Genomic DNA, 20157 nt, shown 5'->3' with positions numbered 1-20157 from the left:
TTTGGAAAGACTTTCCTTATAATGTTTAAAAATAATTGCTAAATGCTATTTTGAGATATAGCAGATATTTCTGTTGAGAATAAAAATACAGTTAAGTGTGTGGCAGATCTTAAATCTGCATATTGGTTATTTTAATAATCTTAATTTCTAATTTACTAATATCAATATGCTACAAAGCACTGCTACCTAATAACTACAAGATACCAATGTGTTATGCCATTCTATATTCTAAAATATTGGTGAAAACACAGCCCAACAAGAAAAGTGCCAAATGTACTTCCCTTCCCATTTGCAAAACAATATTTTCTATTGATAATAAATGTGAGATAATTTATAATTTAGAAAAATAGCTCAACCATTAAAAGGACTATTTTAATATGTAGTCAACATTAATGTTAAGCTGTTGTGTGTAAATGTGTATGTGTATTGTGATCTGTGTTCACTTTGCAAATCAATGTGGGAGAAGGAGCCCAATGACCAGTGGCTTCTCTCATCATCTGCATGAGGCCAACGGTAAATTATAATTAATAATTGTAAAATGATCTGCCCACCCAAGGACACTGCTTTCATCTGTGTCATATAACTCAGGTAGGCTCTTTCTTCTGTGGTAAAAGAGCATTTCTAAGCCTCTTTTGATCGTTTCACCTTGGTCATCCTGATCGAAACTACAATTTATTGTCTCAAAATAACCCAAAAATAAATGTCAATAACATTTCATTGAATTAACCTAGATCATATGCTCAGGTCTGAATTTATTACTTTGACCCCAATGATGGAGCTAGTCTACATGACTAGGTCTGAAATACACTGCTCTCTAGACATAGAGAGTTTGGGATGACCTGTGTAGTCATATGGTTAGGAGCTCATTAACAACAGTCCCCATCTTCTCTGCTTGAGTTCAAGACAACTGAGAGAGAGAGAGGCAACTGGAGAGAACACAATGATTATTGATTATTTTAAACTATGTTTGGATTTGAAACTTGACAGCTGTTTTTGTTTTATCTACATAAGAGCTTTGTACCTTACTTGAATGCAAAAAATTATAGATACCCATTAAACTACTTCTGTGTTTGTTGCATTTCTGAGGTTCACATAAGTGCCTGCTTCTGTATCTCCTGGCAGTGACTGTCTGCTGGAGTTTGGTGCTTCACATGGATATATATTCTTCACAAAAGCGGCAAATAGAATGTTTTATCACTAGATTTTACTAAATTCCATTTTGAAACTATGCGCTGTACAGTTAAAATGTACCATATTTTGGTTTTTAGTGGACTTATGATTTAGAAGGCTCATAGGCATGTTTATAGATCGCTACTATCCTCTGATACCACTGTTTGCCCATCCGATAAAAAGCAACAATTCCAAATATTTTTGTTTGTGGGAAGATAATGAATGAAGCATTCTTAGATTACTGCTCCCTCCCATCAAGGGCATGAATTTCATTTTATTTCATTTCTATCATACACAGAATTCCTGATAGTTCAGTCCAACAAAATGGCGGCGTGACGTAGCTTGGTTTCCATGGCAGCTCAGCGGTCTTTGGACTTTGGGGAATTTCCAGCAGCATCTTTGAAAAACTGCTAAAATTCCAGTGGGCTTAAATAGGAACTGGGGGACCTGGGTATGAGGAACTGCATCCAATGGCTGCTGAGGGCGAGAGGGCATCGGGACAGAAAACTTGACTGCTGATCCCAAGAGAGAGCAAAGTGTGCTGACGTTTCACGATTTCTGAGCACATTCAGCAGAGGAACCCAAGGAAACATCTTTTCCACAAGATGCAATGAAGCACAGGTAAAATCAGTAGTTCTGGGAATATCTTTGATATGATGGAAAATAACAAACAAGCGGAAACTAATGCCCCAGAAATCTTGGTATTGTTAAGGTCATCACGATCAAATCAGAAACCTAAAATTGTGACAAACTGTTTAGAGTCTGATAATGAAAAACCTGTTGAAGAGTCTATAAATGTAAAAGCTACCTTTACAAATTCTGAATATGGTGTTTCTCTGGAAAACTTTCCACAAGGTACAGGGACTATAAAACCAGACCAGTGGCTGAATGAAGAGATAAAATATTTTAAAGGAACCGAATTTAGAAGCAAAAGAAAAATGAGAACTGCAAATTTCAAAAAATCCAGAGACATACTTCATGGGATAGTGAGTTGCACGGCTTGTAGACAACAGGTTAATCATTTTCAAAAAAATTCCTTCTATAGACACCCTTTACTGAACGTCCTCATCTGTAAGAAATGCTTCAATTATTACATGAATGATGACATTAGTCGTGGCTCAGATGGAATTGATGAACAATGCAGATGGTGTGCAGAAGGTGGGAAGTTGATTTGTTGTGATTTTTGCCATAATGCCTTCTGTAAGAAATGCATCCTGCACAATCTTGGTAGAAAAGAGTTAGCTACAATACTGGAAGAAAATGATCAATGGCATTGCTACATTTGTCACCCAGAGCCTCTAATGAACTTGGTCACTGCATGCAACAGTGTATTTGAGAATTTAGAAACATTGTTGCAAAAAAATAAGAAGACTGATGTTGGCAGTGAAAAGAAGAATAAAGTATGTGACCTAACATCTGAACTTGCTCTGAAGAAGTACAGTTTCAGTTGTAATAGAGAGAACAAGAAAACAGATGACTCACCTTCTGATGCTGTAACCTATGCTTACTCAGCACTAGCTGTACCCAAACAGATGCTTCAGAAGACAAGAAACCTGATTGAAATAACAACCAAGACAAACTCCAATTATATCAAGTTTCTAAAACGGGCAGCAAATAGCTCAGAAATGAATTCCTCTATGAAGTTATGCCAGCTTAGGACTTTTAAATCTGTAGTGGCTGATATCAAGAAGGCTCATCTTGCCTTAGAAGATGACTTGAATTCAGAGATTCAAGCTTTGGATGCTGTACACAAGGAGAGAAATGCCAAAGATCTTAAAATTACAGTTGTTAATTCTAAAACAAAAATTCAAAACGGGGGTAAATCTTATGCTTCAGAAAAGAAAACCGTTTTGAAGTCAGATGCTGGATCAACAGTGAAGATGCCAGGCAGCAGGCACTTCCCAATAGAGGATGAAAAAGCAAATGAAAGTGTTAAGCATAAGGAATCGGGAATTAAAGATGGACCTCAGTATGAACCCACTAGCACTTCTGAAGACTTAGACATGGGTATTATATCTGTTTCTGATTATCACAGAGATGGCAACAGTGAACCAGACCTGGAGAGTTCAGCTCCAAAACTGAACTTTCCTTCAAAAGACAGCAGAAGTAATATTCCTTCAAAAAATACAGCAAAAATAAGAAAAGAATTATATGTTAAACTCATTCCAGTGTCCCTTTTTCATTCCCCAGGTCAAGGCACTGAATGCCAGGAAGTTCTACTAGAGAAAGATTTCAGTGAAAGTTCTGTACTGGCCCCTGTTTTGGATAAATGTGGAGCCAGAGAGGAAGTTAGCAAGAGTGTGCATTCAGGTGAAAGTAATGTTACATCACTCTTAGAAAAATCTAATCTTCAAAGATCCTTATATGTAAAAATCAAACCCTTGAGGCAAGAGAGGGAAGGATACTTTTCAATATTAGATTCAAATGAAGAAAGTAATGAAACCATTAAAGAGAAGAGAAACTCGTCAGTTTTGATCAGAAAAAAGGATTCGCAAAACTCTTCTGTTACTGCTATTGATAACACTAGACCTCATAAGGTGACCAATGCAAAGCCAGCAAGGACTGGAGATCAAAGTTCAGATTCTGATGAAAGTCCAGCAATCCTCACAGACGTGAGCCAGATGGCTCACTGCTCCTCAGTCCTCACAGACGTAAGCCAGATGGCTCACTGCTCCTCAGTCCTCACAGACGTAAGCCAAATGGCTCACTGCTCCTCAGACACTGGCATTGATGAAACACAGAAAATTCAAGCACGGAAAGATGCTAACACAAAAAGGAAAAGGAAAAGTTCTACTTCTGGCTTGGATTTTGGTATTAAAAATGGAAAGTCAGGTAAAAGTTCCATAATGTCTAAAAGGACGCACCAAAACTACTCACCGTCTTCTCATTATGACTCAGAATTAGAAGGAGAGATAAAAATCATGGGAAAAGTTGGGCCTGACAGAGTGATCGAAAAATGTGTTTCATATACAAAAGACAGTGACTCTTCTGTAGATGAAAAGCAGAGTAAAATAGCAGTGGATACCAAAAGGAAGAAAAAGGTGACCACTGTGCAAGGAGTATCTCATGACAGTGAAGGGAAGAGGGGAGAGAATTTCACTACAGTGGAAGACTCAGTCAAGAGATTCAAAAGTGTGGTGGAATTGAGAGAGAGGCTTTGTATGAGTCAGTCAAGTGAGTCCTCTGATGGCACTGAAAAACCTTCAAGGGCAGAGGGGGATGTAGACTTTCCTGAGGGCAAAATGGTTGCTAAAAATAAAGAGAAGATTGAACAACTGAGAATCAATGCATGTAAAAGTATAAAGGCTGGATTATCTGGTGTTACAGATAAATTGCCAAAGAAAGAAAAGAGTGATGAGTCTTCAGGCTATAGGATGAAAAGCAGAAAGAAAACTGCAGCAAAGGGAAAGAAAACTCCACACATGGAGGGAGAAAAGATCAAGAAAGAGCAACAGCACGAGTCTTCATCAAATGCTATCAAGAAATTCCCTGAGTCAGAAGAAAGGGGTCATCTCCTCAAAGGAATAAAAGAAAGTAAGGCTGACACAACTGATGGAGAAAAGAAAGGGAAAAAAATAAAAGAAAAGTTATCAAAGAATAAGACAGAGTTATGTGATTATGTTGAGAAGTTGCCAGGGAAGGGAGATAGTTGTGACCCTTCAGAAGATAAAAAGAATAAGAATGGACTGCCTGGTAGAGAAAAGAAAAAACGCAATCTTCCTGGAAAGAGCTCCAAGATGAGGCCAGCATGCTTATCTTTCCGTACTGAAAATTATTTTGTGAAAGGAAAGTGTTGTGATTCTGCCACAAAGACATGTGAAAGAATTCAATTGAGAGAAAGAAGAAATTTGAATTCGAAAAGAATTGACAAGGAAACACAAAGTGATTCATCATCTGATGCTGAGAAAAGTTCAGAAGACAAAAGAAAACATAAGAGATCAAGAACTCCAGTCAAAAACAAGACAGGCAACACCAAGGAAATACAAGGAAATTCCTCAAGAACAACTCCTAAAAGGATACCAGCTGATATCATTTCTTCACTTTCCAATACTGTATCTGATGCTCAGTATTCTGTAGGTGAGGGGAGCAGAGATGACCAGAAAATAAAGCCTCTGGCTGAAAGTCTGGTGCTGCCTTCTCACAATATATTTTGTCTGTCTTCAGTAGATGATGATGTCTTATCTAGATCAGTACCTGTCATAGAAGATAATGATGATGACAACAGTGATCCCGAGAATAGGGTTGCCAAAAGGATGCTTTTAGAAGAAATTAGAGCCAATCTTTTATCTGAAGAGGAGTCTTCCACAAATGACGAATTATAAAGAGGAGAAAATAGATAACTGAACTAGAAAAAAAAGGAAAAACCCTAGGAGAGATAAGGAAGGCCCAGATTAAGTCAATTCTGAATCAGAGTCAGATTCTATGAAACATAAGAAGAAACCAAGATGCACAAAGAGACTTTTGAACTGTAAGCTGCTTGTAAGAGATGGAGAGTCTGGAGACAAAAAGAACAGAATCTAAAAAGCATAAAGAAGCCAGTACCAGAAATGGAAGGAAGGTGAGCAGTGAGAAGTCACAATATACTGATTTTCAGGAGTTAGCAGCAATTAGTGAGGAAGTCAGTGAATCTGAGGAAGGAAAGTGACCTAGAAGAAGGTCTGCACAAGAAGGTGAATTAGAAGAAAATCACTATAAATGCAAACAGTTTCAGGAGGATTAAAGAAGGAAAGAGAACTGAATGAGGGAAATGATGAATCTAAGTCACCAAGAAAAGACAGAATGAAACTTTGCAGGGTTCTGAAAGTTAATAAACTAAGAACAGGAAAAAATATTCATGATAGCATTTTCACATAAAATTAGTTTTTTGTTGTTTTCTTCCCCCTTTATCCATCACTCTTCCCATCTGCTGTTCTACTTTCATTTCAGCTATCTCGTTTTGCCTTCCTTCTACCTTCTCAAGTTCTTCTACTATTAAGTTTATAAAAGGATTATGCCATTCTATACTTGCCCTGGCTTCATATTCTTTCATATGCCCCTCCTTGCTCTCTTTCAAATATGTGGACTTTTAAAATTAATGTTGTTACATATGTATGCATTAGTATTCAAATATTCATTATTAAATACAAACATATTAATTACCCAGTCTGCATATTATTTTTATGTATACTTTCATGACTGATCTTTTGATATTTGATAGCCAATGGATATGATTTCCTTTGGAATGAAAGACAATTTTTCCCACCCTCAGAATTATTTAGTTGCCTTTGTGTTTTTTGTGTTGAGTTAACCCTAAGTTTGCAGTGGTGTCTCTCATACCTGATTGGTAATTAGTATATTTCAAGTGGAATTCAACATGATCTCAACAAGGGGAAGATATTCATGGTACCAAACACCTCAGCCTTTCTTCCCCATTAGTGGGCTCATTAATCTCATCTGTGTGAGAGTGTTTTTTTGTTCTATAAAGATAAATTATATAGCACCATTTAGGGTAGATTAGATGTTAAGTGAAATTTAACATACTGGCAGAAAAAATAGAAATATATTATAAAAAGAAACCTGGGAAATATTTGAGTATTAAATGCTAAATGAGGGAGCTAGGGAGATGATTCAGGGTTTAAGAGCATATACTCCTCTTGTAGAGAATCCAAGTGTTGTTCCAACCAACTGTGTGAGCATCTGCAGTCTTACACACACACATGCACACACACACACACACACACACACAGTTTAAAGTTAGTAAAAGAAAGTCATGAAAAATAGTAAATGCTATTCAAGGACTTAATAAACTATCTTATTCCTTAGCAATTCGACAATATTAACATTCATATCATAAGTTCTTCTTTATGTTATACTCAGTTGTAATATTACTGGAGAGTATTTCTAAATCAGCATCCATGTTTTCACAAAGGCAAAACAGAATAAGGAAATTGGGCTAAAGTAATGTACAAAATTCATCAGGAATCTTTCAGTTGTTCTGCTATCTTGTCACTGGTCAAAGACAGTAACGATCACATGTAATTTCATTATAACATATGGTGGAAGGAAAGTCTATACACTAGTGACTATTTTTATTGCTATTTACAGGATCTATGCTAGGAACCAGTAGACCAGGTTAAAAAGTATGATCCATGTACATTTATATAAATCATTTGCATAAAACATAGCTAAGGGAAGGTGCAAGCTAACAGTGTAGAACTAAATACAAGTCAGGTTAATATAAATTTTTATGAGATGAGTAAAAGTGCTGCAATTTTCACTTGGAAATACCTTAAGGTATATTGAAAGTCACTCAAACTGAAGATATCCACTATTATGAGTCTGAATCATTGTATGCTTTCTGTTTTGTCTTGTTTTTCTGAGAAAGGTTCTCTGTATGCAGACACGAGACATGGCTCTTCTGGAAGACATTAGGTAACTCAGGCTGGCCTCTAAATACAGAGAGCTACCTGTATCTCCTTTTCTAAATGCTTCGATTAAAAGTGTAAACCATTCTGTACAACCAGGATCATTATATATATATATATATATATGTATATATATATATATATAGAGAGAGAGAGAGAGAAAGAGATAGATAGATAGATAGATAGATAGATAGATAGATAGATAGATAGATAGATAGATGAAGTGGAAACACTGGATAGTTGGCGCTGCAGACAATAGCACAGCATGTGTGAAAAGCTTTTAGAAGTTTTGGATTTGGTTCCCAGAACCCACCCTAAGGTTAACAACCACCTATGATTCTGATTACAGGAAATCTCCTGTTCTCTGAAATTCTGAGGCACCAGGCACACATGTGTACATAAACACATTATATGAAACAATCATACACATAAAATAAGCATACACAAACCTTAAAAATAAATGACCATCATGATCTTTTAGTAGCTTAATTTCTAGACAGATAAAATGTTCAGCTCATCTCTTTAATCCTTTGATTTTTCTTTTTAATTATACAGTTGATTTTATTCATAGATAGTTTTACTATGAAGATATTTAAAACTCGGAAGTAGTGATTAAGATTTTCCTTAATAAAAATGCCCCATACAGTGACTGACATGCATCAAAACTTACACAATTTAATGGAATTTTCTACAGCTTTCCACACATATGTTTGTATGAAACAGGAAAAGCAGAGTTTGTGGTGTAGAATACTTCTATATTCAGGCAAGAAGCACAAATATATAATTTATTACTCCATGAATAAATATTTGTCATTGTACTCTGATCAGTTGGTTTTAGTTATTGAATTATTGACCAGCATCTGCTCTTAGACCAGATTGCATCCTTATTGTGCTTTCTGTTCATATGTTGTTTTGTCTGTGGGAAATAAATTGTTTCTCTGTAGGGAGCCTTCAATGCTTACTAATAAGTTGTTATCATGATAGGTTTTCTTTTTGGAATGCTGAAATGTAAATTCTTGTTTCATCACTTTGAGACTATTTTAAGAATATGTAAGTTCTGAGAATTCAGTGACTTTTTAGCAAAATTTATTATATTTAATTTCAGGTATTGTTTACAGATGCATTTGATTATTTTGTCTGAAATTATAATAAATGATTAATTTTTACTCAGAGAAAAATATAATAGCACTAGGTTATTCCACATAATTAATTAAATGTAATCATCATTTTTCAAAGGACTTTAAGATCAAATCTAGCAGCTACTGATTATTTTTTTATTTTATTATTATTATTTTTTTATTTTCCATTTTAAATTTAGATAAGAAACAAGGTTGCTTCACAAGTCAGTTGGAGGTCCCTCTCCTTTTCCCTCCCCTCCTCCCGTGTCCTCCCCCCATCCCCCCCCGTTATCCCCTCATTCCCCCAGGGAGGGTGAGGCCCTCCATGGGGGTGTCCATAGTCTGTCATTTCATATAGGGCAGGGCCTAGACCCTTCCCCAAGAGTTCAGGGTGAGAGTGCACCTCACATTGTTCTATGGGAGTCCAGAGTCCGTGTGTATACTTGGGATGGGTACTGATCTGCTGTCCAAGGCTCAATAGATTACCTAGGCCTCCTCACTGACACCCAGATTCAGGGGGTCTTGATCAGTCCCATGCTGGATTCCCAGGCTGATGCCTGGGATTCAAGAGTTAACCTTTGTCTGGTCAGCTGTTTCTGGGGGTTAAACCAGCCCAGTCTTAATCCCTTTGATCATCAGTCCTCCCTCTCTGATACTGGCTTTCTTGAGTTCAGCTCAGAATGGCTAAAATCAAAAACACCAATGACAATTTATGCTGGAGAGGATGTGGTGAAAGGGGGACACTCCTCCATTGCTGGTGGGAGTGCCAACTGGTTCAGCCACTTTGGAAAGCAGTATGGAGATTCCTCAGAAAAATGGGAATAAACCTATCACAAGACCCAGCAACTCCACTCTTAGGCATATATCCAAAAGATGCCCATTCATATAACAAAGATGTCTGTTCCACTATGTTCATAGCAGCTTTATTTGTAATAGCCAGTACTTGGAAGCAACCTAGATGGATAGAGAAAATGTGGTACATCTACACAATGGAGTACTATTCAGCAGAAAAAAATAATGGAATCATGAGATTCGCAGGCAAATGGATGACACTAGAAGAAACCATCCTGAGTGAGGTAACGCAGTCACAAAAAGAGAAACATGGCATGTACTCTCTCATATATGGATTTTAGACATAGATCTGGGGAGTGCCAGCCTACAATCCTATGGCCAGAGAGTCTGGGAAACAGAAACTTCATTTAGTGGCTGGTTAAGTACTGAGCTACTGATTATTTTATAATACATTTGAATGTATTAAATAATTAAGTTCATGAGAATACAGAATAGAATAAATTATGCTAAATTAAGTTGATATCTGTGATATTTAGAATAAAATAAAGTGATATGTTATTTCTACATAATTATAATTATGCATTGCTAACAAAATAAAAATATTATTTTATATATTTCACTAAATTAGTTTTAATTGACTTTTATTTTCATTCTAGGCATTTTCTTTCAATTTATTGATCTTTAATTTTAACACATCTGTATAATAATTTATCATGTACTTTATATATGTGGGAGGTGTGATCATGCATGTGAAAGTGTTGGTTCTGTCATACTTTAACATAAATTCTGAACTCAAGGTATGAGGTTTGTGAGCAAGTGTCTAAACATATTGAATTATCCATCCAGCTATTTCTTCTAATTTATTTTTTTGTTTTGTTTTTTTGTTTTTGTTTTTTTTTTTTTTTGGTTTTACGAGACAGGTTTTCTCTGTATTATTTTGGAGGCTGTCAGTCCAGCCTTGCCTCGAACTCACAGAGATCTGCCTGCCTCTGCCTCCGGAGTGCTGGGATTAAGTGCGCTCGCCACCACCGCCCGGCCCATTTCTTCTAATTTCTATGGTTGATGAACTTCTTACTGCAATGCTTCACTTCCTTTTTTTAAACTAACAAAACTGTTTTTTCATACAATATATTCTGGTTATCATTTCTACTTCACCAATCTCCCCAAATAATCTTCAAATCCCCTGCCACCCAAAATCCACAGTTTTTGCTTTTACTCATAAAATTCATCTAAGTAAATAAGTAAATAAATAATAATAATTACTAATAATAAATTGTATTAAAAAAGTAAATAAAACAAACCTGAGTAGGACAACAGCAACAAAAGGAAAATTAAATTTTCCAGAAAAATAAAACAGGAAACACATATAGACATAGAAACATAAACAGAAATCACGTAAAGATACAAGATTGAAAAGTACAGTACATGAGCAAGATTCCAACGGGCTTTAAAAGGAAAGGAAGGAAGGACGAAAGGAAACAAGGAAGGAAGGAAGAGAGAAGGAAACAAAAACAAAAAAGAGCTGGCCAGACAAAGCATTATGAGACAAATCAACCTCTGAAATTGGCACTGAGTTTGCTTTGGTTGTCTACTGATGGGCAGGGCACCTTCCCATTCTCATCACTGGACTCCATCTGGCATAGACCAGTGTAGGCCCTGTAGATGCTGACTAAGTTTACTGGCATGCTAATGCACATAACTTTCTAATAGCTGTCCCAGGAATCCTCACCCTTTATTTTTAACTCTTTGTCAAAATATTAGTATTATAGATCCTACATAAACAAACAGATATGTGACCAATACATCCAGAAAAATAAGGGTTTACATTTTATTGAGTTGTTGGTCATAGGGTTCCTATATACCACTCTTCACAATATTGCAGTTCATTTTCAAAATTATTGGTTATTACCCACAAACTATGCTAATCTAATTATCTATTGCTGGAGGAACTACTTACTTACATCGTTGAACACAGATAAATCAAGCTTGAGCTAAACTGGAAGTTTCGTTCCCTAATGAGCAACACAAATAGTATTGAAATATTCCATACATAGGGTCAGAGTAGGGAAGTAATCATTGATTTCATTTTGTTGCAAAGTCTAAGAGCTAAAATAGTAACCTGGCTACATTCTATTCTGGTGTAATAGTTACATACAGGTTATGGGAGTAAAATTGTTTTATTTGAAGGCCTGCTTCTTTAAATACAACCCATGATTTTCACTGTTAATCAGGCCAGGAGCCTGAGACTAGACAGACCATAATCCCTAAGGGAAAAAAACTTCTGCACTAATTCCAATAAGGAAACACAGCAATAAAATGACTCCTAATCAAATAATCAAATCAACACATAGAGAATGAGAGACTTTGTAGCACTCAGTCTAAAATAGGATGTCTGCCTCACATTCCCCACTCAAGGCTCAGGGTTAGTATTGAAATAAGAGACAGGAAGATTAGAAATTCAAGAGTTGATGGATGCATAAATGAAACAGCGTTTTCCAGATGAAATAGTGCTGACTTCACCTATGAACTCACAAAGACTGTGACACAATGAACACATAAGCCCTGTGCAAGTCTAACCTATACTAAAGTCCAAGTGCAGGAAAGATAATTGAATATAAAGTACCACACTTAACAGGGAATCTGTTTTAAAATTATAGCTGCAAAGAGGGAAATTCAATTTTCATTGGTGTAGTAATATGGGTGAACTCTCCACACTCCAGGTCAGGATATGTGCTAAGGAGTAGTTTGCCAACACACAACAGAATCCTTGTTATTTTTTATAACTTTTTTTTTAAAATTTGTGTTTATTGGTCTGCTTTCTTTTTGCTTTTTCATTTAAAATTTTTATGAGAAAGAAAAAAAATACAAAGATAGGTTTGGTTAGAAGTGATTCCCTGAAAAGAGTTGAGAGGTAGAAAAAGGATAAGGTCAAAATAAGTATGTTTTATGAAAAATTTAAAAATAAACAAATGAAAACTCTTTAAAATATTTGAGATTGCATTATAAAGACTGCTAAATAAGATTGAAAAGAAAGGTTTGGTTAAGACAACTACTGTCTAACAATATACACCCACCACTGAAGAAGGTTCCCTGCAACGGACTCTTTGGAATTACTATGGGTAAAAGTCAATAGCTTGGGAGTAACCAATCTATTTGCTAAAATTTACTCAGATACCAATTCACACTGAAATTGTACAAGTTACTTAACTCTACTTAAGTTTTCTCATCTAGGATAATAAAGACCTTATCTAGGAGTAGTACGTATTGATTCACCAATAATCTGAACACTGTGCAGGCAGAAGGAACAGATAATGGAAGATAAAGTCTTATGGGAAAGTAGATTTCAGTTTAGGTTTTCAGTGACAATGTATATGTCCTTCCTATTCCTGAAAACTGGAAAGATTGTGTTTCAAAAATATGAGCATTTAAAAATTTTGCAATTATTACAAGGCTGAAACAGAATTTTACACAAAATTAATACTGGCCAAAATAAATAATTGAGACATAAAACAAGAAAATTTTCTTTAGTTTTATTTAATATCCCCAATTTTATGAAGTATTTATTTTAAAGGCATGAATTTATGGGAATTTATATTTTATATTATAAAATAAATAGGTATATAAATAAAAATACAACTAAGATCGCAAGTTGGTAATAAGACACAATTCTTAGGTCAAAATATTAACACTATTAGAGTTTAATGATCTTAAAATACAAATTTTAAATAGTTACAAAACAAACTAAACCATTTACATTTCATTTGACACAAACTACATAAGCCATAGCTCTTAGGATCTGCCGAAAATGTGCTTGTTGAAAAGCTACATGGTTAATGCAATTTAAGTTCCTCATATATAATCATGTGTATTTTTTTGCTTTGGTTTGTTTTTAGAGACATAGTTTCTCTGTCTGTCCTAGAACTCACTCCCTAGACCAAGCTAGCCTCCAACTCAGAGTTTTGTTTGACTCAGCGTCCTGAGTGCTGGTATTATTGGTATGTACCATCTACACCTAGCATGTATGTATATTTTAGGAAACTGTTGGAGAAGTAGCCATCCATATGATGTTTTTGAAATGCCTTTAGTGTTAGTTATCTCTAAGCATATTCCATCTTATCCCCCTCCCTCCCTTTCTCTTCCCCATTTAATCCATCTTAACTCCATTACTTTCTTTACTCATCTGTACCACTGTGGTATAGCTTCCCTGTTTCTTTTACCCCCCAACCCCCAATTCTATGACCCCTTAGTAATTCTCTAACTTTTATGGGAATCACAAATGGAACACAAATATCTGGATATTTAAATGAAATATACACAGATGCAAGAAAACAAACAATATTAGTATTTCACAGTCTGATATAAACTCATTCAGATTTTCTCCAACTCCTTCCATTTACCTGTTAATCTCACATTTTTCTCACAGCTGAAGATTACCCTAGGGTCTAAACATTCATGATCCATTCATCAGTACCCACCTCCATGTCTTCAGATGTGAGTATCTAAACTGAAGTAACCACATAACTATGAAATTCTAAAGGGACCATGGAGGAAGATTATGGGACCTTTAGGGAGGAAATTGACACTATACAGGTAATATGAAAGGGAAATAGAAAACCTTTGTGGGTCCATAATTGGGAAGAAGGACTTTGGATTTTTGGGAAAATTGCAGATAATCTTATTCTTTTATATTTACACATATTATATTACATTAATTATGTGGTGTGTGTGTGTGTGTGTGTGTGTGTGTGTGGTTTGTGTGTGTGTGTGTTAAATGGTGGTTATAATACCTGGGTGATAATTCTCCTCTGAAGATCTATAATCTATTTCACAATAAAAACAGTATCAGTTATTAAAAAATAGCCTTTAAAGATACAGGTCAAGGAAATGTAAGAGTGTTCATAAACAGTATAACCTCGTCCTTGGCCACCTCCAGAAACTGAAGATAGGATACTAATGCTGATGACTGAATGCACTTTGTACATAGGACTCAGAATTAGAGATGGATCTGACTGGAACTCTGTGAGGGTAGACTTTTTATTATGGGGAGGGGAGAAACCAATTTCCTCATCCAGCTGTAATGTCTATGAATCAAAATGTATAGATATCTGCAAAGATACACTAGTGGTACACACACACACACACACACACACACTCACACTCACACAATCACACTCACACAAAAACACATTTTTGGTATCCAACATATGTCTAATTACATTCAAGGGACACTTTATAGGAGGAAAATCATGCCAGTTTCCTAAACAGTGCGTTTCCTAACTGCATTTCAAATACTGATTGTTATGTGCAGAGAGAAATGTTATGCTCACCATTAATCAAAAAGCTTCATTTTACAACAGATCATTACAGAAATCTACTACAGGTCAAAATCTATAGAACAAATGATGAAACATCTATTACACAACCTTACCCCAAGTCTCAAAGATTAGAGGGGAGAAAGATTATAAGATACAGAAGATGAATAATTCTACAAGATTGTGTGTTCTAGATATGATAGTACACCTACTGAATTTCATCAATATGACTACATAAGGAAAATCTGAGCAAGACAACACCAGTCAACATGCCAACATAGATCAGAAAATCTCAGGTTCTCCGCTCAGACATGAAGAAATTAATGTCTTTGATACTGTGAGAGTTAATGTTCCTTGGGTATAAGTCTAATATTTTATTATCTACAACCAGGTAGCCCATTCTAAAAACATATACATACATGCAACAGTAAGACTCAATAGGTTGAATTTACATATTTGTTCATAAAATGTACATAAATATATACACAAATACATATATATGTGCACTCATGTATACACAAACAAATAGGTGAATGTGTGACAATAATAAAGAAATCTGTGAATATGAGAGAAGTTGGAGGGAGGAAAAGGTTTGATAGACAGCAAAGAGGGAGATTTTGGGTGATGGTAATAAATATGATCAAAATATTTGCAGATAATTCTCAAATACTCAATGAAAATGAGAAATGCAAACAAAAACTAAATAAAAGTCAAATGGAATATTCTGGGAAGCTTATTTCAGCAAATCAGTTTTTTTAGTGTTAAAATGTTTTTCCCTCATAAAATTCAAGGTGCAGTTGTACAAGAATAATAATTAATGCAGAAATAATTATATTATCTTTATTCATTGTATTTTTGCGTATGAGAGGAAAACAAATGTAACTTTTAGTTACATATTCATCTATAAGATAATAAATATATATCTCAACACTAGTCTCTATTTGAACAGAGACTCTTCCTTCTAGAGATGTTAGCCATAAAATTTTGCCATAGATCTTTCCAGATTTTTCATTAATATCATTCTGCGTTCATAATTGTTGTTCATAAACACTGCTGTAAAGGATTAATGTGGACAGAGAGTTCACGTAGAATGAAATCTGAAGATCTGAATTCAATGTACTGGTTGGCATGGTGGGAGACAATTTTCAATCTTATTTGTCTTCTTGATTCCACATATTTACTGGGACACAGTCACATGTCTGTGAAAATGCACATAAATAATCAATTAATTTCATCTTAATCATTAAAAGTTTGCAATAAACATATGACAAGTTCTCAAAATGACTAGCCATTGGAGAAATTCCAATTAATTTGACAATGACATGTCATGTCACCCAGTTTGAAAAGCTATTATCACACTAATAAAAATAATAAAACTACAAGAGGACAGATATTTAAACAAACTTACAACACTTTAAATCTAAGTGGAAACATTAGTCTTTAAAATTCAAAAATAGACATAACAGATGATTCCATTTTTCTATATCTGAAATAGTATGAAATAATCATATCAAAATGTGTTTTTGATATACATATCAATTATATCCATTTCTATCATCACATTTTTCACAATAGCTACGTCATGTAGTAAATATAAATGTTCAACAAAAGGTAGGAAAATCAAAATTCTATGTAATCTATAGACAATAGGATGCCATGGAATTTTTTATTTGTAACAAAAATGGAAGTAAAAGGCATTGATTTAAGAAAAGTATTATATGTAGTCATTCTAAGTGAATGTTTTCTCCCAATTGAAAGCTAAATAGATCAACATTGATGGAGGACAGTTCTTAGTACAATGGGTAATCATGAAAATGTTGGGGAAAAACTGAGGTGTTTTTGATCAATAAAATACTTTCTTTAAGTTGAAGTCATCCAGATACTTCTTAATTTTAGATTTCTGTAATATACATTATAAAATAAGAGTCTACATTTGGCTCATTGTGCAGTGATGCCCCCCCAAACATTTTACTTTTCCATTCCCTACTGTACTCTTTGTACTTAAGACAGAGCCAAAATTTGGAGTATGTTGCAGCATTTACAAAACAAAAATTCGCCTATTTCTTTTGCACAAGATTCTCAGGTTCTCATAGGGACTATGCTGAATCTGCATATCATTTTAAACATAGGAATATTTTAGCAGTAGGAATTCTTCTAGTCCTTGAAGACATATGTTTTATTTTGTTATATCCTGCTCAAGTTCTATAACAAATGTTTTATTTTACTTTATTTCACTACTTTGATTAAATTTATTTAGAACCATTATTTTACATTTATATGAAAGACATATATGATTTTCTCTTTCCCCATTGCATTTCTGCTTAAATCTAGCATGTCTATTTCTTATTTTTAGCTAATTTTTTTACTTTATTGTTCTTTTAATTCTTTGAGAATCAAACTAAAACCCAAACAGGTAGTTATACCTGTATGGGATTTTTTTTTGTTTGGATCATTAATAGCAGAAGACCAGAAGACACACCTTCTGTGTCAACCAAAGTAAAAACATTGAGGACAAAAGCTGATGGTTTTTACTTGCTTGCTTTCACTGGCAAATTTTTGATCCTGTTTCTGAAATACACATTTAATGATGTTAGAAACTGCTAATAAGTAGTTTCTCGGTGCTTTCAAATTAGTCAAAAATTGCTAGCTGTCTAAGGCTTCCATAGAATTCCAACACCATATCAGGACTGCTGAGACATCAGATGGATACAGAATCTTCTTGATCTTTACCCTTCATAACAGTCTAAAGGCGATCTAAGAAATCTTAGTTTATACGTTTATATTTTAGTTCATTTTATCCATTCTGTTTCTTTACAGCAAACTAGTGGGTCACATGAGTCTCATACCGGATATCCTCCATATCATATTTTCACAATGCAATTCAAAACAGTAGCAAAATTACAGTTATCGAGTAGCAACCAAATAATATTTTGGTTGGTCAGGATGATAACCACTGTTTTAGAGAATGGTGACAAATGTACATCTTTTGGTAAATGAAGAACATGAAAAATAAATAAGTACGATAAATTTTATTTAATAATAATTTCTTTTGAATGTGGGCAAAGTCTAATTCAGTTACTAGAGTGCTTGGCTAGCATTCATGAAACTCTGGGCTTATTACCCAATACCACATATGCTGTGTATGGTGTAACTTCATCACTCAGACGATTCAGGCCAGAGGATCAGATGTTGCTGTACATCCTCATCTTCATAGCATGTAGCTAAGTGTATACCCTATTGCAACAAGCTCATTGAATGATTTTAACAGGCAGAGGTGAAAATGGCCTCAGTGCTTCAATGGAAAACACAAACAGCAGACAAGATCCCTCACCCAGGGAAGTTCTAAAGGTTTATTCGAACACTGACTTAAATCAGAAGAAACTACGACTTCTGTCAACTAATTTAAGTACTAGAGGAAGCACCAAAAATAGGTGTGAAATTTCGAAAAGAAATAAAAGTAATTACATATAATGTGTAATTATGTTAACCAAAAGTAGAGGGAACAAAATCAGAATATACTGTATAAAATATATTTTAAATAAAAATGAATAAAAATCATTTAAAAATAAAAAACAAAGATGCAAAAGAAGGAAAGAGATAAGGAACAATAAAAAGTATTATTTTGTATAGGTAAAGAACATACTTAAGTGATAAGTGAATTTTAGAATATTAAAATTGTATTGATATGAGACAAAATTAAAAAAACTTGGAAAATAAAGCAAATTTTACTTTGTGTTCATTGTGACTACTTTACATTTAATGTTTACATATACAAAAATGGAGATGAAAAAATACAACATGATACGTATGTATGAAAGTTACAAAATTTTAAACTTTTACAAAAGAGTTTTTAAAACATTACATGGCTATATTTGCTACAAAGAATACTTCATAATAAAGAAAAATATAAATAACTGATAGATATATAAAGCAAAATAGCAGGGGTTTACTCTCAGAAATATTATAAAAATCCTTAATACTCATAGTTGTGTGGGGGAAACAGGACTCTGCCATTAGTCATGTGGCGCTCTAAAGATGCATATAGATATGGTAACGAAAGGAAACCGTGCCACTAACCACACCCACTTTAGGTATGACTAGAGACTGGGCAGTGGAACTCCGCCACTAGCCAGGCCCACATCCTAAAACTATGAAAGCATAATCAAAATTTCTTACAGAATAAAATCAATTATTTCAAAAACTAGTTCAGATAAATTCATAGGACAAATCACAGTCAACTATCATTTTTCATACACCTAATACAAAGTTCTTTGAAAACTAACATAAAGCATATTTCAATATGTATTTTATGGCTCAAACCATAGGTAATTGTGTGTTATGCCTACAACTGTCACATCTGTTTATTATTTCTTCTACTAATAATGTGCAAATAACCATTAATTATGATGTGAAAAAATCCAAAACAATGTATTACACAGCCAGGAATACTTGGTTCAATATCAAAGAATAACAAGAAATTGTAGCAATACTATATTTTAAACTTATGTTCATGAAATTACATATTGATTTCTGAGTTATAGTTCAAAGGATAGCTCCACTTAATCTCTGAAACAGATTTCTTAAAATCTACATTTGCTTACTTCTAATATTCAGTGATCTTCCCAAATGACCAGATATATCTTTACTTATATAATATTGTAAACTAGAAGAGGAAAAAATGTTTTCAAAGGATTTCAATGCTACTAATTTCAGTGTGAGATAATAATTAAGGGAATGATTGCATCAATAACATGAAGATAACATAACTATTTGTCATTTATTTCTGTTTATTCATGTTCGTGGTCTCAAAATTTTAAGAAAGAAAACAAGAGGTACACAAATTCTCTGAACTCTTTACCAGAGAGTCAATACTATTGACAAAGGAGGAGAAGAGAAAGAAAGAATCAGCCTGGCCTTGGACAACTAATTGCTGTAGGGAGGTTTGTACCTCAGTCTCTTCAACAGACTACAATGAAAATGAGATGGAAACCCTAGATGTGATTTTCCTGTAGATTGAAATTTGTAGAATATAAAACAACCAGAGGCAACATAGCTTTTTCTGATGACTATGAAAAAATTTTAACATCTGTAATTTAGAATCAACTCATGGAGAAAGGTGTAGAAAGAAATCAATTTATTATAAAAGATGAAATTAAATGATTACAGAGTTTTGCTACACGAAAACAAGTAAGCAGATTCCAACCTATGCTATCACCAGGAAGAAATGTCTGGTAAAACTATTAAAGACAGTGATAAACAGCTAAACACAAAATTGAGCATTTCAGAATAACCAAAACATATAAAAATATCATAATCCACAAGACTTTCCCACATTTATTTGGCAGTAATCTAAATGGTATA

At 34.3% G+C, this 20157-nt stretch overlaps 1 pseudogene; it reads left to right on the top strand.

The window, feature by feature from the left end:
- The first annotated feature begins 473 nt into the window (after positions 1 to 473).
- Positions 474 to 6224, top strand: LOC101835255 (annotated as a pseudogene).
- The last annotated feature ends 13933 nt before the right edge of the window (positions 6225 to 20157 follow it).

The sequence above is a fragment of the Mesocricetus auratus genome, unplaced genomic scaffold (assembly GCF_017639785.1).
Source record: "Mesocricetus auratus isolate SY011 unplaced genomic scaffold, BCM_Maur_2.0 Super-Scaffold_100009, whole genome shotgun sequence".
NCBI classification, from domain to species: domain Eukaryota; kingdom Metazoa; phylum Chordata; class Mammalia; order Rodentia; family Cricetidae; genus Mesocricetus; species Mesocricetus auratus.
The sequence above is the reverse complement of the archived record's forward strand: the minus strand, read 5'-3'. Positions and strand labels throughout refer to the sequence as shown.